Genomic DNA, 27970 nt, shown 5'->3' with positions numbered 1-27970 from the left:
AGCTTAAAAATAAATGCTTGGGAGTAAATCTAACAGAATGGGTGGGATTTGTAAATTGAGAACTGCAGAATGTTGATGAGAGGAATCAAAGAAGATCTAAATAAATGGAGAGAAATATACTGTACTCGTGGTTGGGAACACTCAATATAGTAAAGTTATCAATGTCCCTTGACTGGATACATAAGCTCAATGTAATTCCTATCAAAATCCCAGAAAGATTTTCTTTATGTAAATTTAGGCAAGATTATTCAAGAATATGTGTAAAAAGTCAAAAGAACTAGAATCACTAAAACTGTGAAATGGGAGGAAACCAATCCATCTGATTTAAAGACTTCTTGTATGGCCGCAGTAATCAATATGGTGTTGTCACACAGATTAATGGAGAAAATAGAGAACCCAGAAATAGATCCACACAGATACGTCCAAATGATTTTTGACAAAGATATAAAAGCAATTCAATGAAGGAAAGATAGCCTTCCAGCAAATGTCACTGGTGCAACTGGATACCCATGGGCAAACAAAAAAAAACTTCAACCCAAGGTCACACTGTAGACAAAAATTTACTCAAAGTGGATCTCAGAGCGAATGTAAATCAAAGAATGATTAAAAAAATTTTTTTCAAAAAAAGAAAATCAAAGACTCTTTAGGATCTGGGTCTAGGCAAAGTTTTCCTAGACTTGACACCAAAAGTCCAATCCATTTAAGAAAAACTTAGTAAATTGGTTCAACAAAGTTGAAAACTGTTGCTCTGTGAAAGGTCTTTTTAGGACAATGAAAAAGAAAAGCTGCAGACTGGGGGGAAATATTTGTAAGATGTGTCTTACAAAGGATTAGTTTTTAAACCGTGTTAAAAACTCTTAAAACTCAATAGTAAAAAAGGAAACAATGCAATTAGAAAATGGGCAAAAGATGTGAAGAAACATTTCGATAAAGATAATATGCAAATGAAAAGTAAACACTTGGAAAGATGTTTATCATGAGCTATTTGGGAAATATAAATGAAAGCCACAATGAGATAAGATTGCACACCTATTAGATTGGATAAAATAAAAAGTAGTGACAACACCAAATACTGGCAAGGGTGCACAGAAATCAAATCATTCATACATTGCTGGCAGGAATATAAAATGATAAAACTTCTCTAGGAAACAGTTCAGGAGTTTGTTAAAAACTTCAAAACTAAACATGTCATTATATAACCCAACAACTGTACTCCTGACATTTACATCAGAAAAATGAAATGTCACACAAAAACCTGCACCCGAGTGTTTATAACAGCTTTATTTGTAACAGTAAAAAAACTGGAAACAACCTATATGTCCTCCAGTGGGTGAATTGTTAAATCATGGCAGTACATCCATAGTATGGAATACTATATAGCAATGAAAAGGAACAAACCATTAATATACACAACGACCTGGGTGGATTGCCGTAGAATAATGCTGAGTAGAAAAAGCCAATCCCAAAAGATTGCATACTATATGATTTCATTTATGCACAATTCTCAAATTGAGAAAAAAAATAGAAAAATAGATAATAGATTCGTGGTTTCCAAAGATTAAGGAGAGAATAGAGACTGGAAGGAAGTGGGCAGGTGTCTAAAAGGACAATAGGAGAGATCCCTGTGGGGATGCAAGTGTTGTGTATCTTGACTCTTTTGATGTCAGAGCCTAGCTGTGATATTGTACTCTTGTTCTGGAAGATGTCTATCATCGGAGGAAACTGGGTAAAGGGTACATGGGATCTCTCTATATTATTTCTTCAAATGCACATCAATTGACAATTCTCTCCAAAAAAAGTTTGTTAAAAAAAGAGATAAAACAATCAGGAGCTCAGTACATCCAGTGACCCTACACATTTTCCACATTAGAAATAAAGTGAATTTTTTGTGTTTGTCTTCTGTGGTGTGGCTTGGAGGAATTACTTGGCCTATCTCAAATTTGTATCTCTTATCTTCTCATATTTTATTGATATCCATCAACAGATAAATAAGTGTGATAGAAAGAACAGAAGTACTACCAAAGCAGATGGATGAGTTTGATTAGATCTGGTAATAAAGCAAATGAGCTGCTTAGGGGAATCAGTTGGGACACTAAAGACTGTGATATCTATTCTCCCTGTCATTGTAGGAAGGTTCCAGTTGCTACTAATATGAAGCCTTATTGACATGTTTCAGTTATGTTGGTACCTTAATTATTTAAAGCAGAGGAAGGAGAGATTTTTGCCGAGTAGGCAATTGGAAATCATGTTAAATGTTTTTACCAAGATGGAAAAATATCATGAAAAATCATTTTAAAAATGAGGTAAAGATTAGGACCAAGGAGCAGGAGGAGGTGATGTGGAGTAGAGAGAGGAAGGTGATAAACAAAAGGGACAAAACCAAGAGAATCAGAGGAGCTCCAAGTTCAGGTGTAAGAATTCTACTTGCATGTCTTAGGCAGTGTGTAATCACTGAGGGGCGGAGCATGTCTATCTAAAAGGAAGAGAGAAAAAGAAAACACGGGGTAGATTCATTTGTGCCATATCTTTGATTCCACATGTAAGTGACATTACATGGTATTTGTCTTTCTCTTTCTCACTTCACTTAGTATGAGAATCTCTAGTTGCTTATATTGCTGCAAATGGCATTATTTCATTCTTTGTATGGCTGACTAGTATTCCATTGTATATATACACCACATCTTCTTAACCCATTCCTCTGTCTATGGACGTTTAGGCTGTTTCCATGTCTTGGCTATTGTGAATAGTGCAGCAATGAACATAATGTGGCATGTATCTTTTTGAATGAAAGTTTTTTCCAGCTCTATGCCCAGAAATGGGATTGCTGGATCATAAGGCAATTCTACTTTCAGTTTTCTGAGGAAGCTCTGTATTGTTTTCCATAACTATATCCAATCTCCTAGCATAGACCATGATGGAAAATAATATTTAGTTAGTTAGTTTTAGGGCTGCACCCATGGCATATGAAAGTTCCCAGGCTAGGGGTCAGATCTGAGTTATAGCTGCTGGCCTACACCACAGCCACAGCAATGCCAGATCCAGACGCAGCTTGGATCACAGCATTGCCAGATCCTTAACCCACTGAGTGAGGCCAGGAATTGAACCCGCCTCCTCATGGATACTAGTTGGGTTCATTACCACTGAGCCATGATGGGAACTCCCAGAAAATAATATTTTAAGAAAGAATATATATGTGTATGACTGAGTCTCTTTGTTGTACAGAAATTGGCACAACATTGTAAATAAACTATATTTTAATAAAAATGAAAAAAATTAAAAAGAAAGAAGGGGAATCATAAGGAAGAACAGGAGGCTGGAAAAAGGAAGGAAAAGAGATTTCTTTAAGGATAGATTTTTTTTTTTTAGTTGATTAAAGAGGGGAGATAAAAATGAAAACCAGAAACATTACCAGAATAGGTAACTCTTGTGGGCAACAGTTGTGAAATCACCCCCTGGTAAGTCACTGAAGAGCCTTCTAAAGCACTGTGTTGAAGTGCCCCTTTTAGCTGGTGTCACCATCCACCCAGGAGGAGCTGGGGTAGAAGGATACTGCAACCAGACTCATGTGCTCCTGAGCTAGGCTGTGTTCCAGAACTTTCTGTGAATTACCTCATTTAGGCATCACCGTGAAGCACTGATTACTCTCTCATTTTATGGGTGACTGAGTGAGGTTCAGAAAGGTCACATAGCTTGCCCAAGGTCATGCTGCTAATAAGTAGCAGATCCACATGCAAGGAAACATTCCAGCTCCCACAATGCAATCAAAGCCAGGTGCTTCAAGGCTGCCGCTGGTGGCAGAAACATGTCCTGAAAGGAAAGGCCTCATTGTCTCCGTAGCTGGTACCTAGGATTTCCACGTCCACTGGGGTCTCTATCATTACCGCTGGACCTACCAGGCTGGTTTCCAGGAAGATGCTACCCCATTTGGAAGAAAACTGTTGATTTCCCCCTTTTAAAATTCTTCAAACTTGGAAGAGGACAGTATTGGCTAAGGGGTATGGAGCAGGAAATGGTGAGGAGTGGATCTTCCAGTCTATACTCAGAAACACAAGTTTCACCCTGTGTATACGGTGGCCCCTCTCCATTTCTAACCTGAAGGCATCAGCCGATGTCCTTCCTCTTGAATGTCACATCTAGTCTGGCTGATCCTAGAGCCCAGAATCCTTCATGACCCATTCTGAAGAAAGCTTATGGGATAACCCTTTGACCATTCAGGTGGTTTTGCCTGGAAGATAATTAGATAATTTAAAGGGGACCTACACAGAGAATGATCAGTACCTAACGTGTATGCATATGGTTTTCAGTAGTTGATACTTAGTAATTCTTTGTTAAATAAAGAGATGATCAAATGCAGCTTGATTCAATCTTTCTGTCCAGATAGGAGGTAAAAATGACATCTGGATCCCATTCTCTAGGCCTTGAAGCAGCTCTTCCGTTCATGTCAAGGTTGTAATTTTCATTTTGATGTTGAGGAAGCTACTTTTAGAATCAAAACAGAAGAGATGAGAGCTTATAACTTTTGAGGGGTGCCTGCTTTCCCCTATAGCTGGCTATGGTGTTTTCTAGGAGAATGTGCTGTCCCTACATTTTCACAGTCTTCAGCAGTAAAGGTTTTGCATCAAGAAAGTAACATTTGCCAAGGAGATTCACTGGTTGTAGATGTTTTGTGGAGGATGTGGTCTCTGTGATACGTTGGCTTGTCTTTACCTGTTCGCTTTGTGAAGTATGGAAGGTGATTTGTAACCACTTGGGCCTTTCTGTGCTGAAGAAAAGAAGGAAGGAGAGAGGGAGACAGGGAGGGAGAGAAGGAGGAAATGAATTTCAATGCATTAATCCCAGTTTCCAGCTACTTTAAGAACTCAACAAATTGAGAAAGCACTTTTTCTTTTCTTTTCTTCCCAGGGACTTGAAAAGGGAAACAAGGAGCAATTATAAGGTATTCCTATCTCATGAGCCTGTTGGATTCTCAGGGAAATGAATTTACAGAAGGCTGTAGGCCATCCCTGCAGAAGAGGTGAAAGGTCCTGACTCCTGAGAAGAACCCCACCTCCCTCTCCTACATTAGAGGCAGAGCTCCTGTCTAGCGTCCTGGTCTTTCCTGGACCGTTCGAGGACAGCCAGCATGGTTTCCCGGACTGGAGAAGTCTGACTAGCAATTTTTCCCAGGTAAGTGATACTTTGTGCTTCAGGTTCTAAGAATCCCAAATAAGAAAATAACCACCAATGCCATTTGGTTTGTGGAGGAACACCCACCACTTTGGGTGGTAGGATATGTACCACAAGTGGAATTAATGCTGGAAGGCCTCCCAACACAGGTTAAAGGATTACTCTAGCCCCCGCACTCCTCCCCGTATCAAACAGATTCCCTCTGTAAAACTAAATTGGTACCTGCTTCTTAACAAACAAACCTTTGAGGGCACAAAAAGAAAAAAAAAAAAAAAAGGCAATATTAAAAAAAGAAGAAAATTACATGTGTATTTTCTCCTGACACAGTTTTAAAAGCTGTTTGTAGCTGATTTACAATGCTCATCGTATTCAGCTTTTCATTTGAAATTCTAGTAAGTGCTTTGAATGGGTTGGAGCTTGTTAGAAAGTAAAGGGAATGAAATGTCTTTATTGAATTGTGAGGTTTTACTGGCTTCCTCACAGATGTCCTAGGTCTCTCTTCAGTGTCACCTTTCTTTCCATGGGATGTTTGTTGAGAACGAGGCAACAGAGACAAATGCGGAGCGGGAAGAATGACTGGGTAGAACCATCATGTGTGTTCCATTTATGCACATTTCAGCACATTCTGGGTCTGCATTGTCCATGCCTTAGTTTGCATGTCCCTGTGATGTGCGTGAATTATCTTCTCCATTCCCTCAAGACTTTCTCCTCTAAGAACACAAATGTAAAGTTCCTAGGGAGTCTTGGGACCCCTCAGATCAGAGGTACTATTTTCACGCACTAAATGAATTTGTTCCAAAAGCGAACGTGGGCTGATAGGAAACCCAGGCCTGAGTAAATCTCGGTTCCTATTAAGAGCTCATTCTTTAATTTTATGAGCCGTTCCATCTGCAGTGGCCACCCAACAGTGCCATAATGGTTAAAGCAAGATAGTGACATTGGAATTTGTAATGATAGGCTCCCATTCGTAAATCGTTTTTAAGAAATGTAGAGTGTTCTTGGCATTAAAAGTCTAATTCTCATTTGTTTGGTCTGACTGTGGCAAAGATAAATTGAGGCCCAGGTTAGTTTTCTATAGCAGTTTTTTTGTTTTTTTTTGTTTTTTGTTTTTTGTTTTTTTACTGCTTATGCTCTAGTATCCTAGCTCTCCCAACACCATTATCCTAAGTGATGGAAAGTCTTGAATATTTGCATAACTATGTAGAAGATGTATGGCTCAAAGGATAGACTCTTCCTGATGCAGCCAGATGTATCTTTCTTCCAAGTGTGTGTAGTCACTTCCCACTCCTTTTCCTTATCTACATGCCCCCTTTTAAGGGAATGACCTTCTAATTTGGAGAAGGAAAGTCATTGTGAAGGCTTTGATGGGTTGATGAATGAGTAGAAGGTGAAGAAATTAAGACATGTAGAAACAGCTCTTTTGAGAGTTTGGTCATGAGAGTAAGGCCAAAGATCCTCAGTATTTGCTCACTAAACGGAGTAAAATTTCTGGAGAAATGGTAGGTCTAATTTGGTAGAATTTAGTAGGGGAAACGGTTCCATTACCATGTTTGGGGATTCAGAGAATGTGTATGAAATCCTCATGAGTTTTTTTTTGTTTGTTTGTTTTTTTATTTCGTTTGGGTTGTTATCATGTTCTGTTACTAGTCTTATTAAGGCTGCTGAGGCTGCTTCAAAAATCCTGCCATCTTCCTACCATCTGTAAAATAGTTTCTGGTTGAAGAAGGTTCTGTCTGGACTTTTCTCTCTAGAAGAAAAGTCACAGGTATCTGAGATAGTGGCAAAGGCGAGCCAGCATTAGTAAAGCGTCTTAGGATGTTCTGTTTATCTCTTGTTGTCTTACCACCACCCCAAGATGGAACAGTGAAACAGCAAAGATTTTATTATGCTCACAGATTCTGCGGGTCAGAATTTGGTGGGAGTCCAGGGGGAATGTTCCATTTCCACTCCATAGCATTTAGGGCTCAAGCTTGGTTAACTGAGAAATTCTTGACTCTGTTGGCTTCAGCTGCCTCCTCTTCATGTGACAATACTCCTGGCGCATAAAGAAGTTGGGAAAAGGTTTTACCTACCTAGGACTGCCTGCATACATTAGATTCTTAAGTGTCTTTCTGCCAGCTAGAAGAGTTCATTATGTTTTTAATGTGATTAAGAAATTAAAATAAAATAGTGACTTTTATATACAGACGTTGATGAAAGATGTGTTTTTAAAGCAGTAAATTAAAATCTCATTAATATTTCAGTGAGAATATTTTGTGCTTATCTGTTTCATCTCTATTTTTGACCTATGGCTTAGAGTTCACAGCATGAAGGAGATGGTGAAATCTGTTCACCATAAAATGTTAATTATAAGTAAATTACAGCACAAACGTTCAATCAGCCACATTAATTCTACATAAAGTGAATTATTGTAGCAGAAAATTTTGAAATGTGACTGAATTCTGTAATCTTGGAGTTTCCTATTTCTACCTCTCACACCAACCCTGCTCCCCATGCGTTTATTCCAGAAACTCTGAGCTCTTTGTGCAGCGTGGGGCTCATTCTCCTCACTGTGTTTCGAAAGTTAAATATCTTGTGTGCATCCCCCATCTCTCCAAATGATTCTGAATTGTACACAACTCTGTTTACCCCATGGCAGCTTAAATGCAAGCTTTGATATTTTTTCAAGCAGAGAGTTGGGCTTTTAAAATGAAGATGTTGGGTTTGTCACATGAAAGAGTTTTCTCCTAAAATATGATCAAAAGGTCCTCCCATATGACATGTAAATATATTCACACTTAATTGACATTTTATAATATAGAATATGTGCTATAATCTATATATTTATATATGTTGATATTTACATATCTGTACATGTGTCTGTATATGGGAATATACATATATATATATAATATGTGTCATTTTCTCCTGGATTTAGGTCTGTTTTAAAGTTTCAAACTTCTTAAAAATTGCTTTTATGGCCAAAAACAATGGATCTTCTGTCTGGGATCATTTTTTAGTTAACAGAGACATACTGAGGGATGCAGATATTTTACCCAAAGAGTAATAATAATTTAGAAAATACTTCAACCACCCAAACTGTGGCTCATTCTTTCATCTACATTAATTGTTCGTTAATAATAAAAATACTGATGCTTCCTTGAATAAGAACACTTCTATATATTCATTTTGTAATTAAAAACAGGGATACTGCTCATTCATACTGGCATATTTAATGCAGTGACTAGATGTTGGACTCAAGAGAACCCACAGATTTCACAAAACACTTGGGGGTGGGAGGACTTTTGATTACTTGGTTAAAGTGCCAACTGAACTCAAGTATCAATGAGTCTAAAGGAATTGCATAACAGGGATTCTCAGCTCCTCACCGTTCTCTCATCTAAGGTATTTTGTGATGGATCTGGTCTGCCTCCTTCCACTTATCAAGGTCTAATGCATCCCCTTCGGATCTAGAGAGTTAATTTGGGTCGTATTCTGGAGGATCCCATACAGTTCCCTGAGTCAGAAGCTGCCAGCTCTCTCCAGTCTTATCTGACTCACTGTGGCAACAGTCTTGCTCAGGTCTCCACTCTGATCTCATGAGGACACCATGATTTCATGGAACAAGAAGCATACAGAACACATGTATTGTTCCTTACCATGGTGTGTCTTCTGTATTGAGGATCAGTGTTCCCATTAGTTGAAAGTAGAATCTTTGCTTGGTTGCCTCAGATAAGTATTAAATTTCATTTAATACTCATGAAACTCAACAGAAGGCTGAAGCAGCCAAGAAAAAGAGAAATGCTTTATAGACTGCGTTAATAAGGAAGATGCAGAAATGGAAATCATATTACCATTAAGAGAGAAAGACTCCCACTCTAAGAGGGATGAGGGAAGGAATTTCCAATTTGCTAATGGCAGAAGCCGTTAATCTACAAATGTATGCAGGCATTGCTGATTCCTCCTTTGACATACTCAGAAAACCTTGAGGATTAAAATATCTGAGAGAGGCAGAATTAGAAATCTGGTACCATTAAAAAGAAAAGGGGCATCTGCTTCCTAAGAGGCAAAATCTTCTAAATAAATTAGCCAAATAAACAATATAGTAAAGTTCAAATGACAGTTACTTCAGTTTGAAACCATAGATAAAAATATGAAGAAAAACAAAGACGATGCGCTGCGTCTGTTATAATTTTCCTCCCCTTTAGAGTCTAACTTTTCAATCTGGGCTCTGTGTATCTTCTACTGTCCTTTTCTACCATGTAGAAAATCATCAATACATTCACAAGATGTTAGATGCCTGCATTTTTCTTTTATAGAATAATGACTGGTGTTTTTATAAAAATTATACATGTTACTTTATTCAATTAAAAATGGCAAAGCACAATTTCACTAAAAATTTCACCACTCAAAAATAGTCATCTTTCAGATTTGAGAAACATTTTTCCCAGCGTTTGTTTACCACATATATATAAAAGAAAAGAGAGAAGAGTGTGGGAGATGGAGACAGAGAATGAAAGACGTGAGAAAAAACTGAATTTCAAAAAAGGGATTATGTCTGTATGACATTGCAACAAGTAGTAAATGTAATGGTACTAGATTTTGTTATATGGAATTTAACAAAAAAATTATAAGAATGAAACTGAAGGATTTTTTGATTCTTTGGAAAAGAATATTTTTCATTCACGTGTATTTCTTAAATGATCTATGATTAAGGAAAAAAGATTTTGAAAAATCTTTGTCTGGATCCTTTCTTGTTTAACTTCATGTTTCAATGTTGTATAGCACTGGTTACTCTCCGCTTAAAAGATGAGAATTTGCACACAGCCACCCAATTTCCTTCCTCTGCTACCTGTTTTTAATTGTTTATTGCCTTACCTGGTCATTTTTTTAACATTTGTCAACTTGTTCTGAACCACCAATACTACATTAATTGTGTCATGTTTGCATACTTCTATATTTAAATACTGGTTCAGTGCTCAACTCAAGTTTTTATTTTTTATTTTTTTTTAAATTTTTTTATTTTATTTTATTTTATTTTGTCTTTTTGTTGTTGTTGTTGTTGCTATTTCTTGGGCCGCTCCCTCGGCATATGGAGGTTCCCAGGCTAGGGGTTGAATCGGAGCTGTAGCCACCAGCCTACGCCAGAGCCACAGCAACGCTGGATCCGAGCCGCGTCTGCAACCTACACCACAGCTCGCAGCAACGCCGGATCGTTAACCCACTGAGCAAGGGCAGGGACCGAACCCGCAACCTCATGGTTCCTAGTCAGATTCGTTAACCACTGCGCCACGACGGGAACTCCTCAACTCAAGTTTTTAGATCCATGTCCTCCATTCTTGTGTTTTTGTTTTTACATTGTTTTTCTTTTAGTTGGATAAATGTTATTTTTAAGAAGACTTTTAGAAGATAGGTGCCGTATTCTAAGTTCTTGCATGATTGAGAACGTCTGTGGTCTTTACACTCAAAGAGCAGTATAAAGGCATAGAACATAAAATAAGAATGAAGAAGAATAAATGAATAATCAAAAAGGATATTCCAGTTGGCTATGAAAATTTCAGATTATACTTTCTTTCCCTCAGAACTTTGTAGACTTTTCTCCATTGTCTCTTGGCAGTCAGTACTTTTCTTTCATTATCAAGTTGTCAGTCATTTTTTGTTTCATTGGTAGGTGGGCTCATGGATTCCATCCTCTGAGTTCCTTCGTATTTGAGAATATCTCAATGTTGTGATTACATCTGAACATCAGTTTGACAAGATATGCTATTCTGTAAAGAACACTTTCTTTTTAGAACTTTGTAAATTGTGCTTCCTTGTCTTTTGGGATTAAAACCTATGGAGAATTTGGAGGCTCGTCTTTTTCTGTTTTTAGAGCACTTGATTTTTCTACCTAAATAACTGAAGACTTTTTTCTTTATCTTTAAACTAAAGCAGGATATTCTCAGCGTCAAATACTCTGTATCAGATTTTCCTAGAATATGCTGTACCCTTAGCTTGATAAAGCTTTTTCTTCTTCTTTTAAGACATTTTTTTTGCCCCTTATATATGATTTTATCCCTGTCTATTGTATGCTCTGCTTCAAGGACATTGATTATTCTTTTTCTATTATATTCCCTATTTTTTCCCTTTTCCTTTTCATTTACGGAGATTACCTCTAGACTTTCCCCTATGCTGCTAATTCTGTCTTTAGTCTTGTTTATTCTAACCTACATGTGCTAATTTATTTATTAATTATGTGATGATGTTTTTATGTACAATTTGTCTCCTAAGTTCCATGGTCTTTTTTTGTATCATTATGTTATTTTAATAGCTTACCAGCTAGTATATTTGCACCATATTAAACTATTTTAGTATATTTGCACCATATTAAACTTTTCTATAACACATGAAGTACTCAAAAAGAAATTTTGTTTTTTCTTGGGTTGTATTTTCTCCTAGACGGACGTTCCGTCTCTCATTTGCTGTCTTATTTCTTTTTTAATGTTCTTTTTCTCATCATTAATGTGAAATCTGGAGTTCCCATTGTGGTCCAGTGGTAATGAATCTTCTGAGGAACCATCAGGATGTGGGTTCAATCACTGGCCTTGCTCAGTGGGTTAACAATCCAATGTTGCTGCAAGCTGTGGTATGGGCTCGCAGCTATAGCTCTAATTCGATCCCTAGCCTGGTAATTTCTATATGCCACACATGTGGCCCTAAAAAACAAAAAACAAACCCCAAAAATGAGTGAAATCTTTCAAGATCCTGGCTTAATATGGTCAAGTCCCTAATTAGATTCATAACCCTATATGAACACTGAGCATATTGATATCTGTCCCCCATCACATACAGCAAGGCTGTCAAAACCAAAATTCAAATTTGCAGGTGTGGCACATATGCTCATTGACAAATGAGATAAAGAGGGCCTCTCTTGCTGGAGGAGAGTTCTTTAGTTTGACCAGCTCCCGGATCTCTCAACACTCAGTGCTTTAAAGGTGGTTTTTGTTTTTGTTTTCTTTACTATTTCATTCAGCATATGACGTTGTTTTCAGGAGAAGGTCTTTTCTAAAAGGATTAGTTTGCTATTATTGAAAGTGGAAGTCCCTTCATGTTACTCAAACATTCATTCTCCGACTTATTTTGTTCTTACTCAGTATGTGAAGCCCTGTGGAGGTCTTCTCCTTGTGCTGATAGATGGTGGGTAAATTTTTTTTGACTGCCCTTCCTCCTTGATCTGAGAGCTGTCTTTCCTCTCAGCAACAGCTAATTGTGTTCTTTCCTGTTTTCTGTATCATGAATGTTTTGAAGGAATAAGTATTCTGACAGCGTTGCCTCAGAGACCCAGGGGCTCTTCTCCTTTTCCTGAAGTTTTATTAAATGTCCTTCGTCAGGGTTCACTTCCCCTAGCTGAGAATATATCTTACTGTTCTAGAGCCCCCGACCCTCCAAATTTTTGAGTTTTTCCTGCCCCTAATAAGACGCTGAGCTCTTTTAGCAGTAGGCTTCTGTATTAAGATTGAGGGCTTCTATTCTTGAAATTACTTTCCTAATAGACTCACAAATACAGAGAACAAACAGGTGGTTATCAGAGGGAAGGTGTGAAGGAGGTGAGAAACAGGGATTAAGAGGGACAAACTTCCAGTTACAAAATAAGTGAGTCATGGGTATGAAATGTACAGTGGGGGGGACATAGTCAATAGTTATGTAATATCTTTCTATGGTGACAGATGGTAACTAGACTTATTGTGGGGATCATTCTGAAACAGGTAGAAATTCAAATCACGCTGCTCTGCACCAGAACTAACATAGGGTTGTAGGTCAGTTATACTCAAAAAGCAAACAAACTCATAGTGAGGTTAGATTGGGGGTCACTAGAGGTAGGGGTGAAGGAAGGAGAAATTGGATGAAAATAGTCAAAAGGTACAACTTTTCAGTCACAAACTAAGTACTAGGGAATGTAATATACAATGTGATAAATATCATTATCACCACTGTATATGCATGTATAAAAGATGTTAAGGGAGTTCCCGCTGTGGCTCAGCAGGTCATGAACCCAACTAGTATCCATGAGGATGCAGGTTTGACCCCTAGCCTCGATTGGTGGGTTAAGGATCCAGCATTGCCAGGAACTGTGGCGTAGGTTGCAGGCATGGCTCAGATCCCTCGTGGCTGTGGCTGTGGCATAGGCAGGCAGCTGCAGCTCTGATTTGACCCCTAGCCTGGGAACCTCCATATGCGGCAGGTGCAGCCCTAAAAAGAAAAAACAAAAACTGTTAAGAGAGTAAGTCCTAAGATTCTCACCACAAGGGAAACTTTTTTTTTTCCTATTCCTTCTATTTTGAAGTTTCAATAAAGTTGACTAATTTTTACCCCCCAAAAGGTCTTTGTATGAGATAATGGAAGTTCACTAAACTTATTGTTATAATCATTTCATGATCTAAGTAAGTCAAATCAGCATGCTCTACACCTTAAACTTATACAGTGCTCTCTGTCAATTCGATTTCAATAAAAGGAGAAGAAAAAATTACTTTTCTGACTCAACTCAAGACACCTTTGCAAGCCTTGGGTTCTTTTGTCTTCATATTGTAAGGTATTCAGAGAAATTTCTATTTTCTCTATTTCTTTTAACTCATTCTAGGGTTGAGGGTAAAATAAGTAGCTTTGGGACTCATCAAAATAATTTTCTTCTTCTTGACCACCTGAGATTTTTTGAAGCTTATGGCTTGAGGTTCTACCATTTTCTTTGTCAATTGTTGGTGAACATCTTACTGATTTTTCACTACTTTTCATTCTTTTTGTTTGATGTCAGAGCAAGGAGATTCTATCTTCCCCTAAATCTAAGATTCTGCATGTTAACAGAAGCTGACTTAGAGATATTGGTACTATACCAAAGGAATGACTGTATCTCTTCATTTGGGTTCTCCCAGAGATAAACCCTGAGACAAATATTTCAGTAAAAATAACTTATTTGTAAGGTGATCCCATGAGGAACTGGGAGAAGTGAAGGGGAGAAAGGGGGAAGAAAAAGATGCTAACAAAGAGAATGTATTAGCAAGCATGTTGCCATTGTGGTCAACTGGAGCTTAATTTTACCGGCAAAACTCAGGGAAGAGTTTAGAACCCATGTCACAGTTCTCCCACCCTTTCCCTCAAGGGAAAAGGAAGCTGGTGGATTTATACACTAATTCCTGTCATTCCAGACATGTTGAGACTGTTCCCAGTGTCATAATTCCCATTCACTTTCCACTTACCAGACACAGAGCAGGCTCAGATGATCAAGGAGAGATCTCAATAAGACACAGGGTCTCGAAGCTGGAAGTTGAGCTGTCATGTCCTGAAATGGTAAAATCCATGGGGAAGATGGCCAGGGCATGTTGTGTGACTGCGAATTTCAGGAATCTTGGTATGGGGGTAAAACAAAACTGTGAGGAAGGAGGATCGTCTCAGGTCTTCTTAATCGGTAACACCACTTGAGCGGTCTCCTGCTTGATACCACGTGTAGCCCTTGGGCAGTGGCCCTTCTGGTTGACATAGTTTTAGCATCTCTTCAAATTTAATGGATGCACTTACAGATAAAATCAGGGGAAATATCTTGGGAGGCCTAAAAAAAGGTGAAGGGGTGCTATTTTAGTCAATAAAGCTGGAAAAACCATGGGTACTTTTTAAAATTACATATATATGTATATACATACACGTATACAAATACATACACACACATGGAATGATATATACGTAGACACATAAATTACATTCATTTTATAATATAGGTATCTTTTCATGGATGTAAATTATATTCATTTTATAATATAGGTATCTTTTCGTGGATGTAAATAGGTGAAGTAATACACACAAAACAAGTACATATTAAGCGGTATGTTGCATCATGCTATATGAACTCTTGAATTGAGAGCAGTAAGAGGGTTGGTGAGTTGTGTCCTCATCAGTTTTGATCTGACATATGGGGAAGGGATCACGTTGCTCTTATGGAGGCCACAGAATAAACCCCGCCCTTCCACAATCCTGCTTTCTCTCTTTTAAAAAGGTAGCATACTGATTTCAGTTTCAGAAGGGGCTCTTTTGACTGCTATACATATTATATATTGGAATAGAGTCCCATAAAATACCCCTTTGCTTCTGTATAAACTATCTAAACCAGTGGTTTAAAAAAAGGGATTTTAATTAAAGCTCAGAGAAGAAAGAAACAAACAAACCTAAAAGATCTCTAACCTCATTCATTAAGGTAGAGAGAGAGTCATCATTTTAAATCTAGTGAAGGTGGGGAGTTCCAATCAGCTATTTTGCTTGTAAAGTCCACATACAGAATATTATATTTTGAAAAGCAAGTGTACTTCAGAAATCCAACCTAAAGAATTGGAAATTGTATATATATATTCCTCTTATAAGGAATAACAGCTTACTTACTTCATGGTACTTGACAAAATTACCCATACTCAAAATCATCATTTTAAAATTTCTGAGTGTTCTATCTCGTGTTTTACTGATCAAAAGCAAAATCTGGAATGTCAGGTGAGGGAGGGGAATGTTTGATATTTATTTGTCTAAAATAGGAGAAAGCCAAGGGGTCACTTAATCATTCAAATACATAGTGAAATTTCTCTGGCTGTTTTGAGTAATTATTCTCCATATCCATAGAGGGAGGAGGGGGGAGAGGGAGGGACCAAGATGGATGGAAAGATAGCCTGACAGGCAGTGTGAGAGAGAATGAACCCCCCCATGCCATGGGGCCTTGGAAGGCTGAACCACCGTGGTCTCCCTTAGCAAGAGATGTTGGTCAGACATGAGAAATCACTTCTTGTTAAAGTGGACGAATCATTGGAGCAGATCTCCAAGTGATCTTGTAGAGTGCCCACTTCTGAAGACTTTTAAAGAAGAAACTACCATCTTTTGTGAAAGATGTATGTGAAAGGCACAGGCCAGAGTTGGAAAGTTATTATAATGCCCAGAAGCTCTCATGAGTCTCTGAAGGGGGAATGGTTATCGTTTTATGGAAATGTACACGTAGAAGTAGACCTCGGTAACTTCCCACACAAAACCACTTGCTTCACCAAACTCCTCCTTCCCCAAATCGTCAAAGTACATCATCATTCATCCTTTGGGCTGCTCTACACGATTGTAGAATGGTTTCTTCGGCTCTTTATGGTTCATTGTCACAGCCAATAGAGCTCCAAATTCATCTATACATTTTTTTATTTTCTTATAGTTGATTTACAATGTTCTGTCAATTTCTGCTGCACAGCCAAAGTGACCCAGGCGTTCATCCATATACATTCTTTTTCTCACGATATCCCCCTTCATGTTCCATCATAAGGGATCAGACATAGTTCCCTGTGCTATACAGCAGAATCTCATTGCTTATCCACTCCAAATGCAATAGTTTGTGTCTGCTAACCCCAGACTCCCAGTCCATCCCACTCCCTCCCCCTCAGCAACCACTAGTCTGTTCTCCATGTCCATGAGTTTGTTTCTTTTCTGTAGATAGTTTCATTTGTGCCATATATTGGATTCTAGATATAAGTGATATCATATGGTATTTGTCTTTCTCCTTCTGACTGACTTCACTTAGGAAGAGAGTCTCGTTCCATCCATGGTGCTGCAAATGGCATTATTTTGTTCTCTTTTATGGCTGAATAGTATTGCATTTACACATCATTGTGGGTTGAATTGCATCCCTCCCAAAATTCATATGGTGAAGTCCTATACTTCAGTACCTCAGAACGTGACCATACTTGGAGAAAATAGGGTATTTCAAATAGTAATTGAATTAAAGTGAGGTCTTAGGATTGGCTCTAATCCAATGTGACTGACGTCCTTATAAGAGGAGGATATTTGGACACAGACACACACAGAGGGAAAACTATGGAAGACACGTGGAGAAGACAGCCCACTACAAACCAAGGAGAGAGAGAGGACTCAGGAGAAACCAATCCTGTTGACCCTGTTGATCTCAACCTTCTTCATACAGAAGCCCTAGCAACATAGTAGAGAAATCCTTTCCCTTCCATCACCTCTCCTTCCCCTTTGCCTCCTCTGGGATGATCTGTCGAGGCTGACTGATATTTTCTTTTCCTTCTACTCATCTTTAGAACCAAGCCCTCCCCACCTCTTCAGCCTTCTAATGATGCATCTCCCCTGAGAACTGTCATTTCCTTGCTGCCCTGCCCAGACACCATTGGGGAGAGTTAGACCTGGAGACTTGTTTGGAGAGAAGGCATCGTGAATCCCAAGAATGACAGTTGAGCAAGTTTTCATCCACAGATGTTGCCTTCCATCATTTCCATTTTTTAAGAGTACCTATGTCAGAGAAACTTCTGTATTTTTGTTTGTATGGCATGTCACAGTTTATAAAGTATTTTTGCAGACATGACTTTGCTTCATCCTCCTCACATTTCAAGTCAGTGGTTTTTTAAGACTCTGGAACTCAGAGAGGTTAAGTAACTGGATCAGAATTGCACAGCAAGTAAATGGCAGAACTGGAATTTGAACCAAGGCAAAGATAAGCATTGTCACTGGCTCCCAAGACAGGGTGGTCAGTGGTAGCTGTTCTACAGTGTGGTTGGTTTCTTTCGCCTCTTCCCAGGATATCCATAATCTTTCTTTTGGCACACATGATCACCTCTGGCTAGGTGTTTGCTTCTGAATCATTATTACCCCAACTAAACTGGAAGCTCCAGGAAGACAGGTTCTGGGCTGTGCTTCCTCTGTGCTTTCTCTGCAGTTGAGGGACAGTTGCAGATTAATGGGTTAAATGAAGTTTTTACTAGACAATTGCCATATCTCTTGGTAGCTGGTTTTCCAAAGATGTATCCAAAAATGACAGGGCTCTCACAACACTGATCTGGTCTTTCTAGACAAAATTGAGGAAGGGGTATGTACAAATACATGGGTATGTATGCCACGGATTGACATTATATTATAGTAATTATGATTACTATACCCTGTATTTATATAGTGTGCTCTCTTTCCTGCTCTCTCTCTTTCTCTCTCTCTCCCTCTTTCTCAGGCTTATAGTCATTTGTAAGCAGTGGTCCTTATCCTGCTGCTAAATAGAAAATAAATTGCTTATCTCTTGGAATAGAATTAACTCTTTCAGGGCACTGGGGTACCATTTAGTAAATTAGTAATCCTCTAAATGGCACTCTAGATACACAAGATCCCCCATATAAACTGGAAAATGAACGTGTTCCCAGTGCTTAAAAGAAATCAGGGCATGCCTAACAGAAATCAGACAGCAAGCTTAAAATATGTGTAATGTACTTATCTCTCTCCTCTAATAACTTTGTGTTCATTCTCATAGAAATCTGTTTGTGACTAAAGATGAATCTATTTGCTAAAAGCTGGCACTTCTGATCTTTTAATCTACTAATATGAGAGCAATAAAGGGGAAGGAGGCAGATGACTAGAGTGGTGGTGTCTATACACATGGGATCAGCCATCATTTGTTCAGCTAAGCAGATTCTGAGGAAATGTTGAATTTTTTTTTTCAAGACCATTTCAAAGCCCACCCTTGATAGTTCCCTCAGGTCCTGAAAATGTGCATCTACTATCAAAACAGTGGTTAGTGAATTGGAATTAGCCTCGGGGATCTCCTTGGAAGGATTGCTAATGTAGCTCAGGGCCCCACCCTAAATCAACAGTAGCTTTGGAAATCCAACTCTTGGAGTTTCCCTGTGGCACAGCGCTTAAGGAATCCGACTAGGAACCATGAGGTTTCAGGTTCAATCCCTGGCCTTGCTCAGTGGGTTAAGGATCCGGCGTTGCCGAGAGCTGTGTGGATCCCGCGTTGCTATGGCTGTGAGGTAGGCCAGCAGCAGCAGTTCCTATTAGACCCCTAGCCTGGGAACCTCCATATGCTGTGGGAGCAGCCCTAGAAAAGGCAAAAAGACAAAAAAAAAAAAAAAGAAAAAAGAAAAAGAAAAAAAAAAGACATCCAACTCTTGATTGGTTGGGAATGAAGTTGAGGCCAATTGACACATGGGGTGTGGAATCGTTCATGGATACTGAACTGGACCATTTATTTATTTATTTACTGCCTTTTAGGGCCACACCTGTGGCATATGGAGGTTCCCAGTCTCTCTCCTCTACTCTCTCTGCTACAGCTGCTGGCCTACACCACAGCCACAGCAACGCGGGATCCCAGCCGTGTCTGCAACCTACACCACAGCTCACGGCAACACCAAATCCTTAACCCACTGAGCAAGGCCAGGGACCGAACCCACAATCTCATGGTTCCCAGTCGAATTCATTTCCACTGTGCCACAACAGGAACTCCCTGGACCACTTTTTTAAAAAAGATCAACGGCAGTCCTCTCTCTTGTCTTCGCTTTGTGTCTCTTGTACTTCTGGCCCATGCTGTCCTGAAGACATTGCTCCCCATATTACAGTCAGCTCTCCTCATTCCACGGGAAAACTTTGGAATTCACTTTGTGACTCGGAGGACCCTCGGTCACACTCACTTGTTGAGGTGTTGCTACACTGAATTCTGATTGTATTTCAGTAACACAGTATTGATTGTCGAGACTTTCAGTTTATGTGCAATGAGATAGAATTTGGAAACTGGTGGTATCTTATTGACTTTCTGATTTGCGCTGCTGGGAAGCTCATTGGACGGTCAGATGGGCTGCTGCCAGACAGTTTGGCAGTTCAGTAAACACTCTGTGGTTATTCCTCTGAATTGTGCAGGCTGCCCATCAGGGTCCTGGTGCTTAGATCTCATGCACTTAGGAATGCACTTGACTGCTCCCCCTGTCCTTGTTCCTCCCCTGAAACCCCAAGTCCAGGAGTTAGCCTCTTTCTGAAACCCCATCCCCCCCTTTGGGTTTTTCCTTCTTCATCCTGCCCCACTGACAGCCAGCTGCCAGGGGCCTCTTTACACAAGCCTCAGCTCTTCAAGGTAAATATGCCATGTAAGTCCAATTTCAGCAGTCCGCATACCTCTGAGCCCCTCATACTCCGAGAAGCATCCTTAACAAGAAGAATCAGCAGGCTGCTAAAAAAAATCAAAGCAGATCAGCAAAATGTCTTCAAAGGGGGAAGGACAGATGAGCCACGTAGACTAATGGCCTTCATTTTCCAGTAAGCAGCATGACTGGTGACAAAAATAAACACTAATGGGAAAAGTGTATATTCAGTCTAATTGTATAATTGCAGCTCACTTTCTGTACATCACACGGGGATTGAAGTAATGTAATACCGGGGAGTAGCTCGGCAGATTCCCTCCGGCATACCTATGCATTTTGCATTCAGTTGCACACAGGCAGGAGGAAAAAATCCAAATGCCCCAGTTGGTGCATTCTATCACCCAGAAATTCCTAACATTCACCATTTCAAGATGAAGGTCAGCTCCAGTAGCACGCTGCGCTCAAAGGTAGTCAGGTGAGATGAACAGAGCTGGCACGAGAAACAGAGCCACTAATTCATCTCCCAGGTGGTCCTTTTAATATTCCAAACGGCATTTAATCATGGAGCAGTAGGTTGAACCAAAGAGCCTGGTCAGCAATGCCCTTCTGCTGACTGACTTTTTAAACTTTCTGGCAAAGAAGGAAGCTGATGGATTTCTTACCCTGCCTCTACTGCAGATTGTAGACCCTCAGAGACTTGGCCAAGGATGAGAAAGCTAGATTCCATTCTTTTCCTTCGGTTTTGAGAGGAGCGCGAGAGCCCCTGAGGTTACATCCTCTGACGGTAGAAAGCAGACCTGCCTCTCTTGTCTGCATCCCCATCTCTCCTCCTTGCTGGCGTTCTGTTGCTCACAAAGTCACACTAGCCTCGGCAAATAGCCACTGGTTTCTCCGCCCTGGGCCTCTGTCACTTTGTCTCTGAGCCTGGCTGCCACTCCCTTGGCTGTTTGTGACTCTTATTTCCTCCTGAGTGGAAAACACCATCTCGCTCTAGGCAGGTAGGAAGTTTCTGTACCCAGGACGTTCGTGAAGCAGTTGTTGTCATCATTGCCACATATTTTCTTTTCAAATTTTCCATAGGGAGGTCGAAATAGGGAGAGAAGTTGAGTTTCTGAACATGCTAATGTAATACAAATGGCGTAATCATAATTAAGGGTTATCATTGATGCATCAGTATTTTTCTACTTTATAACTCAGGAATTTTTTTTTAATTCCTGAATTTTTTGCAACTCAGAGGCAATGCAGCAATGAATAATACGAGGTTCCTTAGATATTATTATTTCTTCCTTTCAACATAAACTCTTACTAATCCACTAAGACTTAAAATACATTTGAATATTATTTCTTTTATTTACTTATGTTTATTTTGTAATTTGCTTCACACCCTCTTCTCTCATGATTTTTGTGGCTTTAAATGGCCAGGACTGCCTTTGAGCCATTACGAGTGCATAGTAATGATGGACTTATCCCACGGAGCACATTCTCAGCATCTTTCCCTCTGCAGGGAAAACATCTTTCCCAGGGAAGATCCATTGTTTGTTTCCCCTGATTTGTTGTTCCTACCCCCATTTGTTGTTAATCTGACTTTGTGATAATATCATCAAGTCTTATTCTATAATTTTTCTTGATAAGCTGGAATTCTCTGGAGCTGAGAGTTGCAGGCATAGGAGAGAGCAATAAAGTGGCACCACAGATTTAGGCAAAAACTCTTCTGACACGCCTCTGCCTTAGATATAAAACTGACCATCCTACACTCGTCATTTCTTAGGTTTAGGGCAATCCCAGAACCACCTGTCATTCAAATCAAGTTCTGTTAGACCATCTGACTCAAGAAAAAGAAGCCAATAAAAAGTTGAACATTCAGGGTAAAAGAGAATCTTGCCCTTAGAAAGCCTGAAACAGCTTTCTTTGGTGCCCATTGGTTTAAGAAAGAAATATAGAAGTGAGAAAGACTACGGAAAATTTGCAGGGACCACTTTGGTCTGCAAATATTTTGAAAAAGTAATAGGCATGAACCCTTAGTGTTAAATTGCAAATAGAGCACACCTAGGAAATAGTAAGATCTGACTTTCTTTTGATTAATATTTTCCACTTGGAAGCAGTTTTACCTAAAAACTGGTAAGCATAGATTTCTTGGTGAAAATGCTAATAATAGACTATCTCATTTATTCAAAAATTGTATCCAGTAATATTAGCTACTTAGAACAAAATTGAAAAGTCAAAATAATGGTGGTGGGGGAGCATTCTACAGAAAAAAAAATGGTATGACGTAAAATGCACACACAATTACTATGGAGGTTAAAAATCTTTTGTGTTTTCTTAATATATTTTAGAAGTATTTTATCACAGCACTTTAAGTGAAAACAATAATTTGGTGCTTGAAGGCATAAGCTTTGATTTCCCACCATATTCAGACCTGAAAACCCCTCCACCCCAGGCCAGATAAAGAGGAACTTTTGTGCAAAACCCCTTTCCTAAAATTAATGCATCAATTTCTAAATTTTGTGTGGTTTGCAAATTAATGATGGTATCCAGGAAGGGAATTGAGTGTCTTGTTCTTGCTCTTGTTACTGGTTAATTATGTGACCTTGAACTAGTCATTCAGTCTCTCTGGCCCTAAGTTTTTTCATCTGCAAAATAAGGTATTATTTCAAAATGAAGTTTCTGTTACTCAGAAGAAGCCAAGTGATTTTTCTGGAGTGGTGCTTCCAGTTGACCATGTCAGGTGGCTGGTAGATTCCAGGCTTCTCCAGAGGATGTTTGGTCAAGAGACTGAGAAAGCCTTAGTCTTAGAGAAGCCAGAGCCGCTTGAAGGAATGAAGAGGCATCTGAGCAAGGCGGGGTGGGGGAGGGGAGATAAGAGTAGCACAGTTTGGAACTCAGCAGATGCAAGGGCCCTGGGACATATACTTCAGGCCAGACTCCCCAAGGCTCTGTAAGAACCCGTTTTCAGTGAAGCTCTGTGCCACCTCCAGAAAGAGAGTTGGATGGCTTTGGTGTCCGTCAACAGGCACATGAGCACAAACGAGGAGGGGTCTGTTCCCCTCGCCTCAGCCAGGGTATCACCCGGCTTTGCTGCATCGACAGCCTCAGAGGACATAGTCAGCCAGGCCTGTGGGGCCCTGAGGCTGGTGGCAGTGGACAGTCATCGCCCAGCAGGCTGGGCCATGGGAGGACTCACGACCCATTTGGGAAGCAACAGCAGATACACCCGGTGTGAACATGGGTGCTGGGCACACCCTCAGGGTTGGCAGGACCCACCCAGGCATCAGCAACTGATGTCATCGACTGGCCAGAACGGCCCACCCACAAGGCAGATGGCAGATTCTTACAGCAGCTGCAGCCACTCATTCATGAGGACCTGAGAGAACCCACCTAGCATCCCAGAGACTTAAGCTCAGGCAGAGATTCTTTGATAGCAGCGGGGCAGAAGCCTAGGGGTGTAGCCCACGACTAGGCGTTTACCTGTCTGCTTCTCATCTGGCACAGTTTTGCCCTTCAGGGACATTTGACAATGCCTGGAGGTATTTTGGGCTGTCACCCCTGTAGGGAAGGGAGTGCTGCTGGCCTCTGATGGGTAGAGGGCACAAATGCTGCAGTTTAAAAGACTGTTCCCCTGCCCCACCAAAGAACGACCTGATTGGAAATATCCGTGGTACAGAGACTGAGAAATCCTGCAAGCCTTCCAGCACCCGTGACACAAGAAAACACAGGTCCCACTTCTGTGCACCAGGAACCTGACTGTGTGCCAGCGGGCCAACCAGCTTCACAGGGAGGATGAACCTGTGATCCCAGTGACACAAATAACCTCTCTCATACTAGCCACCCACATACTGAGTCCTATCCCTGTCCCAAGCATTTCACATAGAGCCACTCGCTTAACTCCCATCACAACTCTAAGAAGAGGGGGATGAGTCTTATCTGCATCTTACAGATGACTGAAATAGCCACGCTGCCAACTTACCAGAAAGTGTCAGCCAGAAGTTCCCATTGTGGCTCAGTGCCAGTTATGAACCTGACTGATAGCCATGAGGATGCGGGTTTGATTCCTGGCCTTGTTCAGTGGGTGGGTTAAGGATTCAGCATTGCCATGAGCTGTGGTGTAGGTCACAGACATGGCTCAGATCCTGCACGGCAGTGGCAGTGGCTGTGGCTGTGGCACAGGTCGGCGGCTATTCTGATCCAGCCTCTAGTCTGGGAACTTCCATAGGCCACGAGTGTGGCCTTAAAAAAAAAAGGGGGAAAGTGTCAGCCAGACTCTGTGTTTGCCCAGTTGGAATGGCCAGCCTATTGGAGGCACACGGTCTGTGCAGCAGGGCCAGCTGAAATCCTTCACCTTGTGTCTCCAACACAGCCCCAATACCTGGAGAGCAGAGGCCGGCCCAGTCCTCCAGCCTCCCCCTCTGCATCTTGATATCAACACTGATTATCTGATCTGACCATGTTCAACACCATATTACTGCTTCCTTGGAGCAGGAGAAGGAGAAGAAATTACAAAACCCGAAGTCCCGTTGTGGCTCAGTGGTAATGAACCTGACTAGTATCCATGGGCACCCACTTTCAATCCCTGGTCTCCCTCAGTGGGTTAAGGACTCAGTGCTGCTGTGGGCTGTGGTGTAGGTCGCAGTGCAGCTTGGATCCCCAGTGGCTGTGGGCATAGGCGTAGGACAGCTACAGCTCCTATTTGACCCCTAGCCTGGGAACCTCCATATACCTCAAGTCCTAAAAAGTCCTAAAAGTCCTAAAAAGTCCTAAAAAGCCAAAAAAAAAAGAAAGTTATAAAACCCCAGACACATCAGCACAGCCCAAGGTCATGTGGAAAGGAATTGGCAAGAATCCAAGGACTCCAAGTATAGTATCGTCATTAAAATGGATCATGAAGCCCCCCTTCCAACCTGTTTTTGCCTCCAATATTCAAATGCATGCAAATGGATTTTAAATTACCCAGATGAAAACAGGGCGGGGTTGGGGCAGGGGAGCCCAGCCCTGTTTTCATAGGGTTTGAGTAGATAAATTTGATGAGATGCACTAATTAGCCCTCTAGCCAGTGGTTCCATGGCCCTGGTTTCCATAAAGGGACCCCACAGCCCTCCCCTTCAGCTTTTATCTCAATCAATCGTCTTGTATTTACTGAGGGCCCCAGGAGTGGGGCGCGAGAGGTGTAGATCATTCAATTTGTCGCTGCACATATTTTCAATATTAGGATAAGAAGGCAAGGGACTCTGCATTTTGTCAACTTGCAAGGCCAAGATCGATCCACAAATAGATGGGCCTCCCCGTATTCTGAATTAAAGTGTGTGTTTTGGCGGTTTATTGACAGTTGATAACTACTGACCACTAGTCCTGATAGAGTTACAAAGGTCAGGTCAAGGCAGGTCAAAGCCACAAAGAACGCCTCCTGCTCTCTGAGCCGGCTGCCCTCCCAGAAGGGAAGTGCAGGTCAATAACCAAGCCACTTGTGGGGTCTGGAGGCTTTTTCAGTCTTCCTCCTTCTGGCTGGGCTGTGACCTAACCTCCCCCGCCCCCCGCTGCCCCCGAGCCACCCTGTCCTCTCCTGCTTTGCCCCTGAGCGCTGCTGTCCTGGGAGTCTCACAGGTACCAAGGGGGCCCGGACTCCACGGGCTGGCAAAGACAGTGTGTGCCACGCAGCCCGGCTGCAGATGCTCTTGGATAGGGCTCGCCAGCCCTGGGCACACTTCTGCTCCTCGACCTCAGAGAGTTAAGGACACACAGAGGCAAAGGAAACGTCTGGCTTTATGGCTCCCCCAGGAGTGCCGGCCCTCCTGTGCATATGCAAACCACTCTTGGCAAGCAGAGGTTTAATTAAAAGCCTCTCAGAATGCCTCTCCAGCTGGGGTGGGCCTCTGCCGGTCACCGGGAGGGGCCTGATCAAGTCAATGGACGTGAAAACACACAGCCGAGAAGCCTTGTTCCCAGGAAATGTCATCTGGTCTGCCTCACTCCGTGCCTTGCCGAGGAGGAGGGGGCGGGGTGGGGGGCTGCTTGATGGTGTTTGATGCAGTATCCATTGTCTACCTGAAAGATGCAAATGATATTCAAATTTGGTTCCAGTGTACAGGCTGCTTGCATATACCCCACAGCAACCCTCAAGCAAGTGACTAATGGGAACATGTGTTCTTTCTATTTTTATAAGGCTGGGAGAACAAGGGAATGGAGGGCTGAGCTTGTGGGGTTTGAAATCTCTCTTTTCAGGGGACGTGCTGCTGTCTGGAATGATAGTAATACCCAGTGGCAGCTCCATGGCCATGGCCCTGACCTGCCTAGATGCTCAGCTCCATGGAGACCCTTGAGCTGTGGAAGTGGCCCTGCCTGGTCCATGTCTCCAGGAAGAAGGAGAGGGACCCAGGGGCATGACAGGGCTCACAGGCCAGTGGCAGGGCCCCCCGCCTCTCCCTCCTGATGGCTTGCCCAGGTGTGAGTCTCCGCAGGACTCCGTCTTGACCGTCACCAGTAAAGTGACCCATCCTCTCCATCAGGATTGTTGGTACAACAATGATCTACAATTTTTTTTCTTTTAAGGGCTGCACCTGCAGCATATGGAGGTTCCCAGGCTAGGGGTCAAAACGGAGCTGTAACCGCCAGCCTATGCCACAGCCATAGCTACAGCAGATCCAAGCTGCGTCTGTGACCTACACTGCAGCTCATGACAGTGCCGGATCCTTAAGCCACTGATCCAGGCCAGGGATCGAACCCACAACCTCATGAATACTAGTCACATTCATCACCACTGAGCCACAACAAGAGCTCCCCGATCTGCCTTTTTAACGAGAAGTGGGTCACCTGGGAGAGCTATGTCTGGCCAAAGCCTCATGTAGCATCTTAGAGCCCAAAATGGAAGGAAGAAAAAAAAAAATCAAAAGAATGATTCCATCCAAGACAATCTTGTATCAAAAATCTTTTTTTGCTGCTCAGTTCCCATTGCTGATGGTGTGAAGGCCGTGCGTGGTGGGTGGGCCTCGCACATCTTCTGGTCACACCTCGATCCAGACCAGGAATCATACGGCAAAGGGGGCAGAGTGTCAAATGAGATCTTTTATATGGAAAATGATCTCTCTCACATTATGTGAATAACAGGGTGCGAGACTCTTGAAATGCTAGAATTCAGAGAGATTCAGAGGGATTTGGAACAGAGAGGCTAGATCAGTGACCATTACGCCCAGCTCTGAACAGTCTTTTCTTTTCTTTCTGTTTTTTTTTTTTTTAATTACTCAGTGAATTGTATTACATTTCTAGTTGTACAACGATCACGATGAACAGTCTTTCCTGAGGGTAGGAAGTGGTTAGGGCTCTGGATTCCTTAGCCCTTCATGAACCATCTCACTCGAACTCATGTGTTTTATGGTATGTATCTCTGTGTCCAGGCTGTAAAGTAGACTACATGCTAATTCCAGTCGACTAATACTGGCTACCTAAACTGCTATGATGAGGACCCCAAGGCCAAGGCCAAGGCCGGGATCTTTAAAAAAGAGGACTGTAACTATCAGAACTGGAGCGTAATGCATATGAACCCTATTTTGCTATCCCTAGTATCAACCTTTTTAAAGAAAGGATTCTGAGGGTTTGTTCTTCTTTTTTTTTTTTTCTTTTTCAAGTTTAAAGACCATCAGACTCCATTTTCTTGCATTTGGATGGGACTCTTCATCCAAACCTAGGCAGAGATATGTTTTGATTTTAACGGTGAGTTTCGCAACTACACAAGGTAACCTATGACCAGCTCAGCGATTCTTAGCCACCTCTTGGTGTCAGGAAGCCTACTAGCTACCTTCATAAAAATCAAACCTCAACCTCCCTCCTGCTAACTGGGGGAGACTCTTAGAGACGAGATTAGGATTCCAAGGTCTAGTAGCTCCTTCCTATGTGAAAAACCATCTCCACTGACACCACTGAGGGTCCCAGCTTGTCATATC

General features: G+C 41.3%; 1 protein-coding gene across 1 annotated transcript in view; it reads left to right on the top strand.

The window, feature by feature from the left end:
* Positions 1-27970, top strand: part of ZFHX3 (zinc finger homeobox 3) — a 996345-nt gene that overhangs the window by 376925 nt on the left and 591450 nt on the right. Inside the window, exon 3 of the mRNA XM_084959702.1 lies at positions 4903-5166. The gene's annotated coding sequence lies outside the window, so the exon portion shown is untranslated. The remainder of the gene's footprint in view (positions 1-4902; positions 5167-27970) is intronic.

Source organism: Sus scrofa, chromosome 6, assembly GCF_054392235.1.
Source record: "Sus scrofa isolate SSC_HxYL_T2T_F1_AM1 chromosome 6, Sscrofa_HxYL_maternal_Yorkshire_Landrace_v2.0, whole genome shotgun sequence".
Lineage (NCBI taxonomy): Eukaryota > Metazoa > Chordata > Mammalia > Artiodactyla > Suidae > Sus > Sus scrofa.
This window is presented reverse-complemented; position numbering and strand designations above follow the sequence as displayed.